The 17,308-nt window shown below is 46.1% G+C and overlaps 1 protein-coding gene across 7 annotated transcripts in view; it reads left to right on the forward strand.

Moving 5' to 3' along the window:
• NAA16 (N-alpha-acetyltransferase 16, NatA auxiliary subunit) overlaps positions 1-17,308 on the forward strand; it is a 107,613-nt gene that overhangs the window by 57,774 nt on the left and 32,531 nt on the right. The window contains exon 10 of one of the 7 annotated variants that reach the window (XR_001368356.3): positions 8,552-8,702. The exons of the other annotated variants lie outside the window; for them this stretch is intronic. The gene's annotated coding sequence lies outside the window, so the exon portion shown is untranslated. The remainder of the gene's footprint in view (positions 1-8,551; positions 8,703-17,308) is intronic. 7 annotated transcript variants of the gene reach the window in all.

Genomic DNA, 17,308 nt, shown 5'->3' on the forward strand with positions numbered 1-17,308 from the left:
TGGACTGGGAAATGCTCAGAGTAGGCCAGTGTGTAATCATAGATGGAAAGGTGAGGAGAAAGGGCTAGTTAGTGCTTCCACTGTGGAAAGCTTTATGGGAGAAATTTTCTTGCCCCCCCATGTTGTGAACATAGTATCAAAACTTAAGATTGCATGTAAAATTATTGGTTAGTTCCTCTTAAGTAAGTTGGCAGAGAGGGACAGTTATCAGACGTAACTAGCTTGGTATAGGAACACAGGATTTTACTTATTTTTCTCCCACTCTTTCCAGGGGAAAAAACTGGTTTATTCAAGTTTTTTGTTTTTACATTTCATTGTCGCTTATATATGTTGGAATATGGAAGTAGCAAATTTTAAAGGATTTTGAAACAAGAAAATTAGCTCTAATTTCAGTGTGAATAAAAATGTTAACTATTTTTAAATTATAAGTGAAGTAATGAAGTTTGGGATAGGAAGGAATATTACTTATGATTTGAGGGGGAGTGATCTGTCTGGTAAAATCAATTTTTCTTCATATTGGAGAGTGGTATTGTGAATTGCTTATGGACACTTGGTTTAATAGAGGCACAAGGCCTCTAATTCATTATTCTAGGAAAAAATTAAAATTGACATTGGTTTGTAATAGAAGGTGGTTGGTTGATTGTATGAAATTACCCTGTAATGGCTACAAAGAGTTGTACTAGGGGAAAATATACTTCTACTCTGTGTCAGATTCTGTGTGTGAAGTATCATGTAAAAGATGTGAATATGCCACACAGAGAAATTTTTGGCAAATTATGACTTCAGTCATCATAGGCGCTCTTTACTAACCTTGCGAAGCATCTGCAGAACACAGCACTGTGAAAGACCCATTGGTATGAGGAGTGCAGTAGGATACTTTGTAACATCTGATGAGAGAATCAGTCCTTTTACACCCAGACTTTGCCCCTCATTCCCCTATCCGAAGCTCCGGATGAGCAGGACAAGAAGGTGCATCAAGGGAGCTAGATTAGCTTGGACACCATCCAGAGGGTCCAGAACACTGAACTGAAAAAGCAGCCTAGAGTCAGAGACCCAGACCACTACTGGCCTTACTGACCAAACAAATAACCTGTGATTGGCAGGTGGAAACTGTTGGCTTCTAATTAAAGTTTGAATTCTAGAAGCCTCTGCTGATTGGCTGAGCGGCTTTATAAGGCAGTGGGCAAGCGACCAAGGAGCTTGCGAACAGGTGATTGCTAACAGCGTGTTTTGAGAGGGAGTTGGGAAGGGCGGGAGGTTCTATTGCCTTTCTTTTTAAATCCCTTTTCCAGGACAGCAGCGATGGTTGGTGATGGGTCTGCTGTTGTTACCTGCACAGCGTGTGCCATGTTTGTCTTCCTCCTGGAAGAAAGAACGGATTTCATCTGCACCAAATGCAAGCTGGTCGACATTTTGGAAGAAAAAATTAGAGGACTGGAGGCCCAAGTGTCGACCCTACGCTTGATCAGAGAGGATGAAGACTTCCTCGTTAGAAGGCAGCATTTAATCCTTCAAGCATGGCAGGCAGAAGAGCCAGAGAGGGCAGTATGTGACCAAGAAGAGAACTGGCAGCATGTAACTTCTAGAAGGGGAAAAAGGCCAGCACAGGAATCCCCCGATGCTATAGAGATAAGCAATCGCTTTCAAGCTCTCTCCACAGGCTCTGCAGTGCTGAAAGCTCTGGAAGGGACCTCACAAGGAAGAAACCAGAGGGGAACACGATCTACTGGACGGCATGGGATGCGTAGTCCTACGGATGGGGGTTCCATGGCCACCACGCCCAAAAGGAAACGACGGGTGGTGGTGGTCAGGGAGTCCCTTCTAAGAGGGACTGAGCCATCCCTCTGCCATCCGGACCTGGAATCTCGAGAGGGGTGCTGCTTACCGGGAGCTCGCATTCATGATGTCACTGAGAGGCTTACCAAGCTGATCAAACCTTTGGATCGCTACCCCTTCCTGCTTCTCCACGTGGGAACTAATGATATGGCCAAGAATGATCTTGAGCGTGTTACTGCGGATTATGTAGCACTAGGAAGAAGGATCCAAGAATTTGGAGTGCAAGTGGTATTCTCCTCCATCCTTCCTGTTGAAGGGAAAGGACTGGGCAGGGATTGTCGAATTGAGGACGTAAATGCGTGGTTGCGCAGATGGCATCGCAGAGAGGGCTTTGGTTTCTTTGACCATGGGACTCTGTTCCGGGCGCAAGGATTGTTAGGAAGAGATGGGATCCACCTAATGAAGAGAGGAAGGAGCATCTTCGCGGGCAGGCTTGCAAACCTAGTGAGGAGGGCTTTAAACTAGGTTCGTCGGGGGACGGTGACCAAAACCCTGAGGGGAGTGGGAAAGTCAGATACCGGGAAGAAATGTAGAGAGGAAGGGGCAAGAAAGGAGAACCCATGTTTCGAATGAAGAAGATAGGACGATCAGCTGGTTACCTGAAGTGTTCGTACACTAATGCGAGAAGCCTGGGCAACAAACAGGAAGAACTGGAGGCACTGGCCCAGACCAAGAAATATGATTTAATTGGGATAACAGAGACTTGGTGGGATGACTTGCATGACTGGAGCGCTGTCATGGAAGGGTATAGACTGTTCAGGAACAACAGGCAGGGGAGAAAAGGAGGAGGAGTTGCACTATATGTAAGAGAGCACTACGATTGCTCTGAACTCCAGTATAAAGAGGGAGAAAAACCTGTTGAGAGTCTATGGGTTAAGTTTAAAGGAGCAAACAACAGCATTGATGTTGTGGTTGGTGTTTGCTGCAGGCCACGGAATCAGGTGGATGAGGTAGATGAGGCTTTCTTCGGACAACTGAGCAAAGCTTCCAGATCGCAGGCCCTGGTTCTTATGGGGAACTTTAATCACCCTGACATTTGCTGGGAAACCTATACGGCAGTACACAGGCAATCCAGGAAGTTTTTGGAGAATGTTGGGGATAACTTCTTGACACAGGTGCTGAAGGATCTGACCAGGGGCCGTGCGCAGCTTGACCTTCTACTCACAAACAGGGAGGAACTAATAGGGGAAGTGGAGGTGGGTGACAACCTGGGAAGCAGTGATCATGAGATGGTAGATTTCAGGATCCTGACCAAAGGAAGAGAAGAGAGTAGTAAATTACACACCTTGGACTTCAAAAAAGCAGATTTTGACTCCCTCTGAGATCTGATGGACAGAATCCCCTGGGATGTTAACATGAAGGGGAAAGGAGACCAGGACAGCTGGCAGTATTTTAAAGAAGCCTTATTGAAGGCACAGAAAGAAACCATCCCGACGCGTAGCAAGAGAGGCAAACATGGTAGGAGACCGGGACTGGCTTACAGGGGAAATCCTTGGTGAACTTAAGCACAAAAAGGAAGCTTACAAAGAGTGGAAACTTGAACAAATGACCAGGGAGGAGTTTAAAGGTATAGCTCGAGAATGCCAGGGGGTTACCAGGAAGGCGAAAGCGCAAATGGAATTGCGACTGGCTAAGGATGTGACGGATAACAAGAAAGGTTTCTACAGGCATGTTAACAAGAAGAAGGTGATCAGAGAAGGTGTGCGGCCCCTAATGGATGAAGGAGGTAACCTAGTGACAGATGATGTGGGGAAAGCTGAAGTACTCAATGCTTTCTTTGCCTCTGTATTCACGGACAAGTTCGGCTCCTGGACTTCTGCGCCAAGTGATGCAAGATGGGATGAAGATGGACAGCCCGTGGTGGGTAAAGAACAGGTTAGGAACTGTTTAGAAAAGCTAAACGTACATAAATCCATGGGTCCGGACTTAGTGCATCCGAGGGTACTGAGGGAATTGGCAAATGTCATTGTGGAGCCTTTGGCTATTATCTTTGAAAAGTCGTGGAGATCAGGAGAAATCCCGGATGACTGGAAAAAGGCAAATGTAGTGCCCATCTTCAAAAAAGGGAAGAAGGATGATCCAGGGAACTATAGGCCAGTCAGTCTTACCTCGGTTCCTGGAAAAATCATGGAAGGGATCCTTAAGGAATCCATATTGAGGCACTTGGATGAGAGGAAAGTGATTAGGAATAGACAGTATGGATTCACAAAGGGCAAGTCGTGCCAGACCAATCTGATTACCTTCTATGATGAGGTAACTGGCTCGGTGGGCATGGGGAAGTCAGTGGATGTTATATACCTTGACTTTAGCAAGGCTTTTGATACGGTCTTCCACAATATTCTTGCCAGCAAGTTAAGGGATTGTGGATTGGATAAATGGACGGTAAGATGGATAGAAAGATGGTTAGAAGGCTGGGCCCAGCGGGTAGTGATCAATGGCTCGATGTAAGGATGGCGGTCGGTTTCTAGCGGAGTGCCCCAAGGTTCGGTTCTAGGACCGGTTTTGTTCAATATCTTTATTAATGATCTGGATGAGGGGATGGATTGCACCCTCAGCAAGTTTGCGGATGACACTAAGTTGTGGGGGAGAGGTAGATAGGCTTAAGGGCAGAGATAGGGTACAGAATGACTTAGACAAATTGGAGGATTGGGCCACAAGAAATCTGATGAGGTTCAACAAGGACAAGTGTAGTCTTGCATTTGGGATGGAAGAATCCCAAGCATAGTTACAGGCTGGGGACCAACCGGTTAAGTAGTAGTTCTGCAGAAAAGGACCTGGGGGTTACAGTGGATGAGAAGCTAGATCTGAGTCAACAGTGTGCCCTTGTAGCCAAGAAGGCTAATGGCATATTAGGTTGCATTAAGAGGAGCATTGCCAGCAGATCCAAAGATGTCATCGTTCCCCTTTATTAGGCTTTGGTGAGGCCGCATCTGGAGTATTGTGTCCAGTTCTGGACCCCCCACTACAAAAAGGATGTGGACGCATTGGAGAGGGTCCAGCGGAGGGCAACCAAAATGATTAGGGGGCTGGAGCATATGACTTATGAGGAGAGGCTGAGGGACTTGGGTCTGTTTAGTCTGCAGAAGTGAAGAATGAGGGGGGGATTTGATAGCAGCCTTCAACTTCCTGAAGGGAGGTTCCAAAAAGGATGGAGAGAGGCTGTTCTCAGTAGTGACAGATGGCAGAACAAGGAGCAGTGGTCTCAAGTTGTGGTGGGAGAGGTCCAGGTTGGATATTAGGAAAAACTATTTCACTCGGAGGGTGGTGAAGCACTGGAATGGGTTACCTAGGGAAGTAGTGGAGTCTCCATCCCTAGAGGTGTTTAAGTCTCGGCTTGACAAAGCCCTGGCCGGGTTGATTTAGTTGGAATTGGTCCTGCCTAGAGCAGGGGGTTGGACTTGATGACCTTCTGAGGTCTCTTCCAGTTCTATGATTCTATGAACCTTTCTATACAGACTTACTGATAAGAGTGTTGTATGTAAGACATGGGAGGTAATTGTCTCGCTCTATTCAGCACTGATAAAAATAGTGTCTAATTTTGGACATCACACTTGAGGAAGGATGTGGGTAAATTGGAGAGAATCAAGAAGAGAGCAACAAAAATAAGTTTAAAAAAACTTGACCTATGAGGAAACATTAAACTTGGGTATATTTATCTTGAAAACTGAGTGGGGACTGAAAACTGTTAAGTCTTCAATATGTTATGGGCTATTATAAAGTAAATTGAAACTAGTTCTCCATATCCACTGACAGTAGGACAAGAAGTAATTGTTTAAAGCTGCAACAAGAGATTTATATTGAATAATAAACTCTTTCTAACTATAAGAGTAATTAATTACTGGAATAGGCTTCCAAGGGAGCTTTTGTAGAAGCTCTATCACTGTGGGCTTTTAAAAAACAGGTTGTAGAAATACTTTCAGGAATTTTTAGATTTACTTGGTCCTGCCTCCGCACAGAAGGCTGGACTTGATAACCTGTTGAGGTCTTTTTCAGCCGTACATTTATATTTTATTTTTATTTATGGAGACAACAAATAAAAGGTTCTTTTTATTCTGTTCTCTGTAATCCCTCCATTTCCTATCTTCATCAGTCCATTGTAGAGGTGAGATTTTATTTCAGTTGGCTATTGCATTAATATTCTGGTCAGAAAATGTACTGAATTAATAAGAATTTAGCTATTTCATGAAAATAACTTAACAAAAGTCTCAAATTTGTATCAGTTTGGATTATAACAGCAATGTGTAGTAATGAGTGAAAAAACTGTCTCCATCATATAGAATTGAAATTGTTGTAGTATTTTCACTTCCAGGTAGTGTTACAGTAAAATCTGTGTTATTCCGCACACCTGGGGATTAGGCTGTGCTGGTAACCTAAAAATTCTGATTATCTGAGGGGCAGGGGGTGGGAGCCCATGTGAGGCCTACGGGAAGTGGGGGGCACGGGAGCTGTGCGGGGGCCAGGATGTGTCCTGCTTGGGGGGGCATGAGCTGAGAGGGGGTGGGATGTGGCCTGGTGGGAGGAGGAGATGGCAGGTGGGGCCTGCTGGGTTTTTTTAACCAGTTTCTACAGTATTGTGCTGCTTAATGTTCTGGATAGTGCAGGTTTTAGAGTGTGTGTGTGTGTGTGTGTGTGTGTGTGTGTGTGTGTGTGTGTGTAAAAACCATAAAGTTTTCATTGTTGTATGGAGAATCCACAGACAACCATTTTAAGGATGTATTAAAGGTTGCACTTCCCAAAACTGGCACTCTGGTCCAGCAACATCCATGGTCTAGCAGGACCACAGATGTTCCTGGATCAGAGAGCCTTGGTAACCTAGTGGCAAGAGGGCAATCCAGGAGTCAGGCTGGGCTGAAGCAGCGGGATGGGGCAAGCAGCAGTCCCCAGCAGTCTGGCACTGGGACCAGGTCTGGGGTGGCCTCAGCAGCACAGGAACAAGCTGGTAACAGCCTGTTGCAGCGCAGGACCAGACCCACAGGCAGCCTGCTGAAGCAATTGTTGTAATTTATGGTCGGAAAATACTTCATGATGTTTGTGTATAAATCACAAAGATGATCTGCAATGTCCTGGCCAGGAAGAAGAGTAAAGGAGAAAGCTTGGGTCAGAGTGGTCTAGCCAGGAGGAGGCCTTGGGGCAGGGGTAGCAGGCCAGGAGGAAGGGTACAAGAGAGGTCTTCGGGCAGGGTGTCAGAGCAAGCTGGGAATGTGCCAATGCAGCGGGGAACCCAGCGCAACTGTAGCACCAGGTCATGCTTCCTGCTGGGAGGGCAGTGGGGGAGGGAGAGGAGGAAGTAGAAACCCCGACCTTCCCCGCCAGATCAAACTCTGCCACTTTCCCAGCAGGCTGGGGAGGGGCGCAGGGGGAGAGCAGCAGCACTTGGGGGGCAGCAGAGCCCGAGCGCACCCTGAGGGGAGGCGGGCAGCAGAGCCCAAGCTGGGTTCCACGCAGGTGGAAGTTTTAAAACGCCGCAGTCCGAGAGTTGCTCATGAGCTCTGGCCACCCTTCCCCCTCCGAGTAGCAGCGGCTGCTGTCTGCATGTGAGGAGGAGGCTGCAAGGCACCAGAACAGGGCATTCCTGAGGGGTGAAGAGGGGCTGTGCTGTGTGCTGGGGTGGGGTAGCTGCAGTGGGTGGTGGAGCTACCAAAGCCACATGCCCCCAGAATCCTGTCTTCACCGGCAAATCCCCAATAGGAGCACTGGACTAGATGACCTCTCGAGGTCACTTCCAATCCTAGTATTCCATGATACCTTGGTCTGCAAATTTCATGGTTTGGGACCAGTCAGGTCCTGAGAATGCTGGACCAGGCAGATCCAAACTGTATTGTGTATGGCTTTTTGGAGAAAGTACTAGAAATATGTAATGACTGATGCATGTAACTACAAAAATGAGTTTGCTGGTAGTACTTGCAAAGGAAGATGATAATACATAGTAGGCACACGCATCTTGAATGTTTTTAGTTCAATATGAGGCACTTGTTGATGGGTTCTTTCTGTTTTTAGGATAATAATTCAGCTGTTTTGTAGTTTTCCAATTTGTTTGGTTCTTAAGGTTTTGTAGCTGTTGAAGGGCTTTTTAATGATGCTGTGAAGATGTCTCTGCAATTAAGCTTATTATCCAGATTTCAGCAATATCGATTCAACCCACTAGCTTCAGAAATCTACAGCATTGTGTTTGGAGGATACTAAAATTGTATCAGGCTTGTGTTCATGAAAATAATGACATAATAGCAGACGTGTATCTAGACACATTATCTTCAACATGATAGTATCTGAATGCCCGAAGACTACTAGTTTAAATACTACATTGAGTTAGCAAGACCTAAAAGCTGCGCTTTTTCTTTGGTGTTCCCAAGCAAAAATTCTGTCTAGTAGTCCTATTATATTGAATGTGGGATTTGAGGCCTTAAGACTTGCTCTTAGCTGAGTGATTTTGTTGCAAGCAAATTACTCTGAATAGAAGTGGCACCTTGAAATGTAAGAATTTCCATTTTCAATTTACTACAAAACCATAATTTAACATTGCCATCTGCTCCTATTGTTCCCAAGCAAAAGAGGAAAAAAAGATCAGACACTAAAACAAATTCTAGTTTTTTAATCTGTGTGACCAATATTCAGAACTACTCTTTGGGTACCAGTCATTGGTACTCTGTATCCACGAGATTGAATCCAAAGAGTGAAGACCTTCAATTAGTCAAGGTTTGCGTCGATTGTGTTGCAGGTGTATTGATTCCATTGAAGCGCATGTGTCCTATTTCTGTGTAACTAAAAACATGGAGGCTCTGTGAGGAAATACTGGATGAGAAAAAATGTCTGGCTGGAAGAAACCTCAGAAGTCTCAAAAAAAGGTATAAGGCTCTCTACACAGGAAGGTAGGCTGTCTTCCCCTGAAGCCCTTTCTTTTCCTTTTATAAGAAAGATGGCTTTATTTGTCCTTGACTTGGATAGCTGTAGATATGAATGGGAAGATGTGACCACATTTCTGTAGTTGGGTGCCCTTCATGAACTAGTGGTAGACCACATGAAGAAGTGAAGCACATTTTAGTTGTTATATGCTAAATATATTTGCAGTTGAAGATGGAATAAAAGGTTAGCAACAAGGGGTCTCACTGCCTTTTGTTCATCTGTATCTCTGGTTAGTTTTTTAGAAACTCTGCCTCTGGATTAGAAAGCTCCCTGGATTAGAATTTTTAAGGTTGAAGCTCAGTTGTAAATAGGCTTATAAATCACATCCAAATATCACTCGACATTCATAGCGAAAAGTAAAATATCTTTGACTTTAAAACTTACATTCATAAGAAGAATGGGATAAAGTCCAAAAAGTGTAAGTAGGAATGCAAGGAATTGTCAACTCTGATACTACTTAATGCACAATCAGCTAATATTTGCCTCCTCTCCTAATGTAGTCAGTGTTTGCTTATAATGAGCACTACAATGAAGTGTCATTAGAGGAGGTTTTGGAACAAATAGAAAAACTTAATTTAACAAATCTCCGGGATCGGAAGGCATTCATCCAAGGGTTCTAAAAGAAAATGGGAAATTGCTGAACTATTATCTGTGGTTTGTAACCTATCCTTTAATTCGGCTTCCGTACCTAATGACTGGAAGGTAGCCAATGTGACACCAATATTTAAAAAGGGCTCTAGAGGCGATCCTGGCAATTACAGACCGGTAAGTCGAACTTCAGTACCGGGCAAATTAGTCGAAACAATAGTAAAGAATAAAATTGTGAAGCATGTAGAAGAACATAATTTGTTGGACAAAAGTCAACATGGTTTCTGTAAAGGGAAATCCTGTCTTACTAATCTATTAGAGTTCTTTGAAGGGGTTAACAAGCATGCGGATAAGAGGGATCCAGTAGATATAGTATACTTGGATTTTCAGAAAGCCTTTGACAAGGTCCCTCACCAAAGGCTCTTGTGTAAATTACATGGCCATGGGATAAGAAGGAAGGTCCTTTCTTGGATTGCGAACTGGTTAAAAGACAGGAAAGAAAGAGTAGGAATAAATGGTAAATTTTCAGATTGGAGAGGGGTAACTAGTGGTGTACCCCAAGGGTCAGTCCTGGGACCAATCCTTTTCAACTTATTCATAAATGATCTGGAGAAAAGGGTAATCAGTGAGGTGGTAAAGTTTGCTGATGATACCAAACTGTTTAGGATAGTCAAGACAGAAGCAGACTGTGAGGGACTCCAAGAAGATCTCGCCAAACTCAGTGATTGGACAGCAAAATGGCAAATGAAATTTAATGTGGATAAGTGTAAAGTAATGCACATCGGGAAAACTAACCCCAACTATATGTACAATATGATGGGGGCTAATTTGGCTACGACAAATCAGGAAAGATCTTGGAGTTATCATGGATAGTTCTCTGAAAACTTCCACACAGTGTGCAGTGGCGGTCAAAAAGGCAAATAGGTTGCTAGGAATTATTAGGAAAGGGATAGAAAATGACATAGAATATCTTACTGTCCCTGTATAAAACTATGGTATGCCCACATCTTGAATACTGCATACAGATGTGGTCTCCTCACCTCAAAGATATTTTGGCCTTGGAAAGGGTTCAGAACAGGGCAACTAAAATGATTAGAGGTTTGGAGCGGGTCCCATATGAGGAGAGGTTAAAGCGACTGGGACTTTGCAGTTTAGAAAAGAGGAGAAGACTGAGGGGGGATATGATAGAGGTCTATAAAATCATGAGTGATGTAGAGAGGGCCGATAAAGAAAAGTTATTTATTAGTTCTCTAAATAGAAGAACTAGAGGATACCAAATGAAATTAATGGATAGCAGGTTTAAAACGAATAAAAGAAAGTTCTTCACACAGCGTGTAGTCAACCTGTGGAACTCCTTGCCAGAGGAGGCTGTGAAGGCTAGGACTATAATAGAGTTTAAAGAGAAGCTAGATAATTTCATGGAGGTTAGGTCCATAAAAGGCTATTAGCCAGGAGATAAAATCGTGTCCTTGGCCTCTGTTTTTCAGAGGCTGGAGAGAGATGGCAGGAGACAAATCGCTTGATTGTTGTCTTCGGTCCACCCTCTCTGGGGCACCTGGTGCTGGCCACTGTCGGTAGACAGGATACTGGGCTAGAAGGACCTTTGGTCTGACCCAGTACAGCTGTTCTTATGTTCTTATGTACAAACAACATAGAATTAACACCACCAGTCAGTACACGAATTGAGATTTGAACTTAGTCTACTGGTTCCCAGTACAGTACCTCTTTCCCTAGGCTAGAAGGGTGTTCAGAAGGGAAAGGCAGAGCAGGAGGAAGATCTTAACTGTCTCTATGTAATTCAGTGTGGCCAATTTAGAGCAGCGGAGAAAAACATCAGTGATATCTTGGTTGGAACATACACATTATAATTGGAACACAGAAATTTTAAGGAGAGAGCCTCTACAGCTCACATATGAATGGGGATATTTTTTTCCCTGTCATAATTTGATCAAATCTGGAAGGCTTTTCATGGGGACAATAATACAGTGTAAAACACCATTCCGACCCCTAAACTAACCCTCTGCATCACAGTACAAGAAAGATGCTGGTGATCGTTATGGCCCCCATGGCGGCTACCACATACGTAGTGCCCCACACTTGATTACATCTTCGGCAGCTACAACACCAGATAGCCACAGTATACGTACCTGGCAAGCACCACATATACTATGGATGCATCCCTATTGGGATGGGGTGTATGCCTCGGGAACCATCACGCCCAGGGCAAATGAACTGCGGCAGAGACCCTCCAACACATCAACGTGCTGGAGCTCAGAGCAGCGCTCAATGCATGCAAGGATTTCCATTCATTGATCAAGAGGCACACAGTACAAATACTCCCTGACAATACCACCGTGGTATTCTATATAAACAGACAGGGAGGAGCATGGTCCCACTCCCTTTGTATGGAAGCAATCCTGCTGTGGAACTGATGCGTACACCACAGTGTCATAACAGCCACATACTTTCCCTTCCTGGAAGGTATTAGAGTGGATTCTCTCCACAGACACTTTGTGGAGCAACATGAGTGGGAGCTACATCAGGACGTAATACGACTTATGTTCAAACGATGGGGAACCCCTCTTATAGATCTTTTTGCTACACATCACAACACAAAGTGTCAACACTATTGCTCCAGAGCGGGCATAGGACCGTGTTCCCTAGGGGATGCCTTCCTAATCAATTGGACCTGGCACTTTATGCTTTTCCTCCAACTCTTCTACTTCTGAGTTCTAGAGAAAGTAACCAGAGATAAGCCACGGTAATACTCGTAGCCCCTTTCTGGTCACGACAAATGTGGCTCCTGTACCTGTTCCGACTGTCCCCATACCCCCCCCATTTCATCTTCCCAACCAGTACGATCAGGACTCGGAACCAGGGGGCTTGATACACTCTCAGCCCAACTGCCTCCATCTGGTGGCGTGGCTCCTCATTGGTTCCAATAAGTGGAGATGTCCTGTTCCCAAGATGTAAAGCGTATTCTGACATACAGGTGTTCAACTAGGTCAACTTACCTTCAGAAGTGGCATTGTTTTCATTTGTGGTGTTCTCGCAACAACCTACATCCGTTATCTGCCCTATTACACTGGCTCCTAGAATATGCTCTCCATCTCGAACACATGGGTCTCACACTTCCTTCAGTTAAAGTCCATCTGGCTGCGATCACGGCCTTTCGACCCTCCATCGACGAATACTCAGTCTTCGCCCATCCAGTTACTAAGAGATTTATGAAGGGCTTAACAAACCTTGTTCTTCGGGTAGTTGCCATGGGTGCTCCACGTCTGGTGTTGGGCTGGTCCCAGCGCTGTGAATCGGAGATTGCCAGAGCTGTGTTCGGTTGGACTGCGCGTGCATGAGCTGGTTTCGTGCCTTTCATCTGCCGCGCACCGTCCGGCAACCGCCAGTTTCCTCTCATCCACCTTGGGTCGTGGACGGAGCTCCTTCATCTCCTCAGAGTGATACCTGAGGGGAGGTTTAAGAAAGACTTAAACAATTTCTTTAGCCTGCTATTCATTACTTCGTTCCTCTGTTTTTAAAAAAAAAAAAAAAAAAAGGGGGGGGGGGAGAAGAGTTAATATAGTATAACCCATTTCTCTATGCTTACAATTGTTAACGTGCATTTCACCTGCTCCTGCCGCTTTAGCCCGTAGTCTCGGCTCTCTTTGTTGTTAGTTGTATACTTCTGGCTCTTTTTTTTTTTTTTTATAGAAACAGTTTGTTGTATATAGTTATAGTGTTTCCCTTTTGGTTTCTCCTACTGTTGCAGCCCCTTAGCTCACGGGCTTGTTCTTCTTTTAAAAAAAAGGGGGGGGGGGAGGAGGGGGAGAGGGAAGGAAACAAATGGAATCAACAGAGAAGTTTTTTTCTTCATGTTATAGTGTTATAGACCCTGTCTTTCAGTTACTGTTTGTTGCTAACCTCACTAGTTACCAGACTTCAAAAAAAGGGGGGGGGGAAGAGAGCGAAAATGGAACAAGAGAGAAGTGAAAGGAGACCAGACAGATAGAGGCACTAATTGACTTCTCTCTGACTCAAAATGCCGGGCTCCCCCGGGTTTAAAAAATGCTCTTTGTGCAGAGTCAGTGCCAGTCTCCGACAGGCACTCTGCTTGTGTCTGCTTCCTCGGGCAGGCACATATCCCTCAAAAATGCAACCACTGCGCTAAGCTAAGTACCAGAGCCCGCAAGGAACGGGAGCGGCGTCCGAAGGAGATTCTGTTTGACATCTAATGTTACTGGCTCCTCTGCCTTGGACCCTACACCAGAAAAGCGGAAGGCTCCTTCCCCGCCTCTGACTTCCCCAAAGAGGAAGAGAGCCTCTCCTGCTCGGTCCCTGCCAGTTGCCCTGCAATCGCGGGTGAGCGCAGATGGGAAGCCAGGCACCTCTGGCTCCAGGGTAGCCCGTGCATCTACCTCAAAGCCGGCCGGCATTTCTCGTTCCTGGCTGCTGCTGACACTGCAAACAGAAGAGCTTCTTAAAGGGCCAGTTGCATGGGCATTAATGCTCCCAGTGCCGGCTCCTCAGATTCCTGCAATCACTCCTCTGTGCAAGGAGCTGTCTTCAGCACCACTGGCACCCCCGGTGCCTATTATTGACCAGGTGCCTGCATCATTACAGCCACCTGAGCCCCCAGGCTCTCAGGCTGCATGCTCTGAACAACTAGTAGCAACTTCTACTAAAGCAGCATCAAAATCAAATGTCCAGGCGGTTTCTCTCTCCCCCTCCCCAGAGCAATCTCCGCACCTTTCTACTTCTGCATACCATACAATGGGTCACGGGGAATATCATCGCTGCAGTGTGTCGTCTCTCCACCATTACCATAGAGAACAGAGCTGCTCACATCACAGATGCTCTACATCTCGATCCCCTTCAAGGTGCTCACGTTCACCGATCTGTTCACCACGCAGTGCTTATTACTACAGGCACAGCAGTGTTAGGTCCTCCAGACGCTCGTCACCTGCAGGTTCTGACCAACGTTATACCCAGTATCATAGACCCTACTACGCTGAATCATCTCATCATAGTCGTCGCGATCTTACCGCAGATCACCATGCTCCTGTAGGTCAACCAGCCCACGCTCAGTGCTTGCTGAGCTTCAGAAGCACTTTCCTCCTCGATCTGCGTTACCCTCATGTTCTCCAGCTCCCCGGTCTCAATTATCAGACGTGGAGGACGGTCAACTCTCAGACACGGATCCAGATATGTCTCCTAATGCTTGCTCATCTGTCCCCTCGCCAGGTGAAGTGGTAACTCTGGCTGAGATGCCTCCTCCCAATGACCTCCGAGTTCGAGGACCTCTTGAAACGTGTTGCGCAATCCCAGGAGGTACAGCTTACTGAGACACAGGTGAAGCAGCATAAGCTGTTCAAGAATTTACACCCTAAACAGCAGCAAAGGATTGCCCTCCCGATAGATGATGCTATTATGGAAGTAGCCGAGGAGATCTGGCAAATGCCAACATCGATACTACCTACCAACAAAAAAGCGGACAAGAAGTATTTTGTTCCATCCAAAGGGTTAGACTTTCTTTTTAATCACCCACAGCCTAACTTTCTGATAGTCGAGGCGGTCCGCCATAAGGCTAAGACACCCTACCTCAAACTCTCTCCCTGATAAGGTTGCTAAGAAATTAGACCTATTCAGGTGTAAGATTTACTCTTCCTCAACCTTACTCCTCCTAATTGCCAATTACGCTGCTCTTTTGTCAAACCGCAACTTTGACAACTACTCCAAGCTTCCAGAACTTATGCAACACCTTCCCGACAACAAGAGACCTCTGCTTAAAGGTCATCCAAGAGGGGTACACAGCATGCAGAACATTGCTTCAAATTGCCGCCGATATGGCAAACACGACAGCACGAGCCATGGCAACAGGTATTGCCATGCGGAGAGCCTCATGGCCGCTGTCAGCTGGAGCCCCTAGAGAATTGAAGTCCAAAGTGGAGGATCTCCCCTTTGACCGACAGAAGCTGTTCGCCTCCACTACTGATGAGGTTCTCCATTCTGGGAAAGACTCTCGTACTACCCTCCAAACTCTGGGTATGTACACGCCGCCTTTCAAACGTAGACGATACTACCCCTTTCAAAGGAGGTATGATTTCTCATCCTACAGGCACCAACAGCAGCAATATGGTTCTGACCAATCCAGGTTTAGGCAACGTCCTCAATGCAAACGCCAGCAACAGAATCGCACATCAGCTCGCCCTGCTCCGAAGCTGCAGGTTTGACTTCTGTGTCAAGGACTCGAACACGTCTCCACTGGTCAACACTAACAAGCCTGCCACCAGCCTGTTCCATCACCGGCCGAGGCCATATCTTCATTAGTGGGCCAGCATTACTTCGGATCGATGGGTTCTAGAAGTGATATCATTGGGCCTCACGATCCCATTTACCTCACTCCTCCCCACTACTCCCCCCACCCCATCCCTTTTCAGGGACCCATCTCATGGGGTCGCTCTTCAAGGAGAAGTCCTTCACTCGTTAGAGAACGGAGCCACAGAGGGAGTACCCACGGAATTCCGGGGGAAAGGGTTTTACTCCAGGTATTTCCTAGTTCCCCAAAAATCCGGGGGGTGGAGGCCTATCCTTGATCTGAGAGGTCTCAATCGTTTCATTCGAAAGCAGCGCTTCAAGATGACCATGCTGGTGAAGATCATACCAGCATTAAACAAGGGAGACTGGTTCGCAGTCCCAGATTTACAAGATGTGTTCTTCCATATCACAATACATATAGCTCACAGACTATTTTTGCGGTTTGTATTGGGGGACGAGCACTTTCAATACAAGGTGCTTCCGTTCGGCCCTGTTTCGGCCCCAAGAGTGTTCTCCAAAACACTTGCAGTAGTGGCCGCCCATCTATGCAGAAGGGTGTCTCGATTTTCCCTTATCTTGACGATTGTCTCATCGAAGTTCACACTGTCAGACTCATCACATGGTAGCCAAAACTCATGCTCTATTCGAATCCCTCTGCCTCATTGTAAACATGCAAAAATTGCGTCCACAGCCAACACAAACCCTAACTTTTATAGGAGCCCGACTCGACTCCCTGTCAGAGTTCATCTGCCAGCTGAGCGCTTTCAGCTCATGCAGGACTTGATAAAAACGGTCCTGCGGTCTCCATCTGTCCCAGTACATGTATAACTACAGCTTTTGGGTCACGTGGTGACTACAATCATCGTGCGCCACGCAAGATTACTTCTACAGTGCCTACAGTATACAGTCCCATCAGGCACAGCACCCGCAAATCTGTGGCTCTACCCGCACGCGTCAAAGACTCCCTGCATTGGTGGACCAACCCCAACAACATGCTCTCGGGAGTACCTTTTCATGTGGTTCAGCCTTCGAGAGAGAACCACGGATGCTTCTCTCATTGGTTGGGGTGCCCACATGGGCACAGAAACGGCACAGGGCCATTGGTCAGAAACGGAAATGATGCTCCATATCAATCTTCTCAAGCTCCGAGCGGTGTTTCATGCCTGCAGACATTTCAAGATGCGCATAAGGGGCGCGGTGACCAGAATCCTCACCGACAATATTGTGACGTTGTATTATGTAAACAGACAGGGAGGTGCCTGCTCTCAGTCCCTTTGTACAGAGGCGGTCCGCTTGTGGAGCTGGTGCATTTGAAACGACATTTTTTTATCGTGGCGTCATACTTACCCGGTGTGAACAATACTATCGCGGATGCACTGAGCAGACATTTTCGTCAAGACCATGAGTGAGTGATCCACACGGATATCCTCCTGCCGCTCTTCCATCACTGGGGTCGCCCAGAAATAGATTTGTTTGCCACGTGTGTCAATGCAAAATGCAGAGCATATTGTTCCAGAGCAGAAGTGGACAACCACTCACTGGGAGATGTGTTGTTTCTTCATTGGGGGACATCGCTATTATATGCAATTCCCCCCTGTTGTGCTCATTCCCAGAGTACTCGAAGATCATTCTGGACAAGGCCCAAGTGATACTCGTAGCCCCAGCCTGGCCG

This window comes from Pelodiscus sinensis, chromosome 1, assembly GCF_049634645.1.
Source record: "Pelodiscus sinensis isolate JC-2024 chromosome 1, ASM4963464v1, whole genome shotgun sequence".
NCBI lineage: Eukaryota > Metazoa > Chordata > Testudines > Trionychidae > Pelodiscus > Pelodiscus sinensis.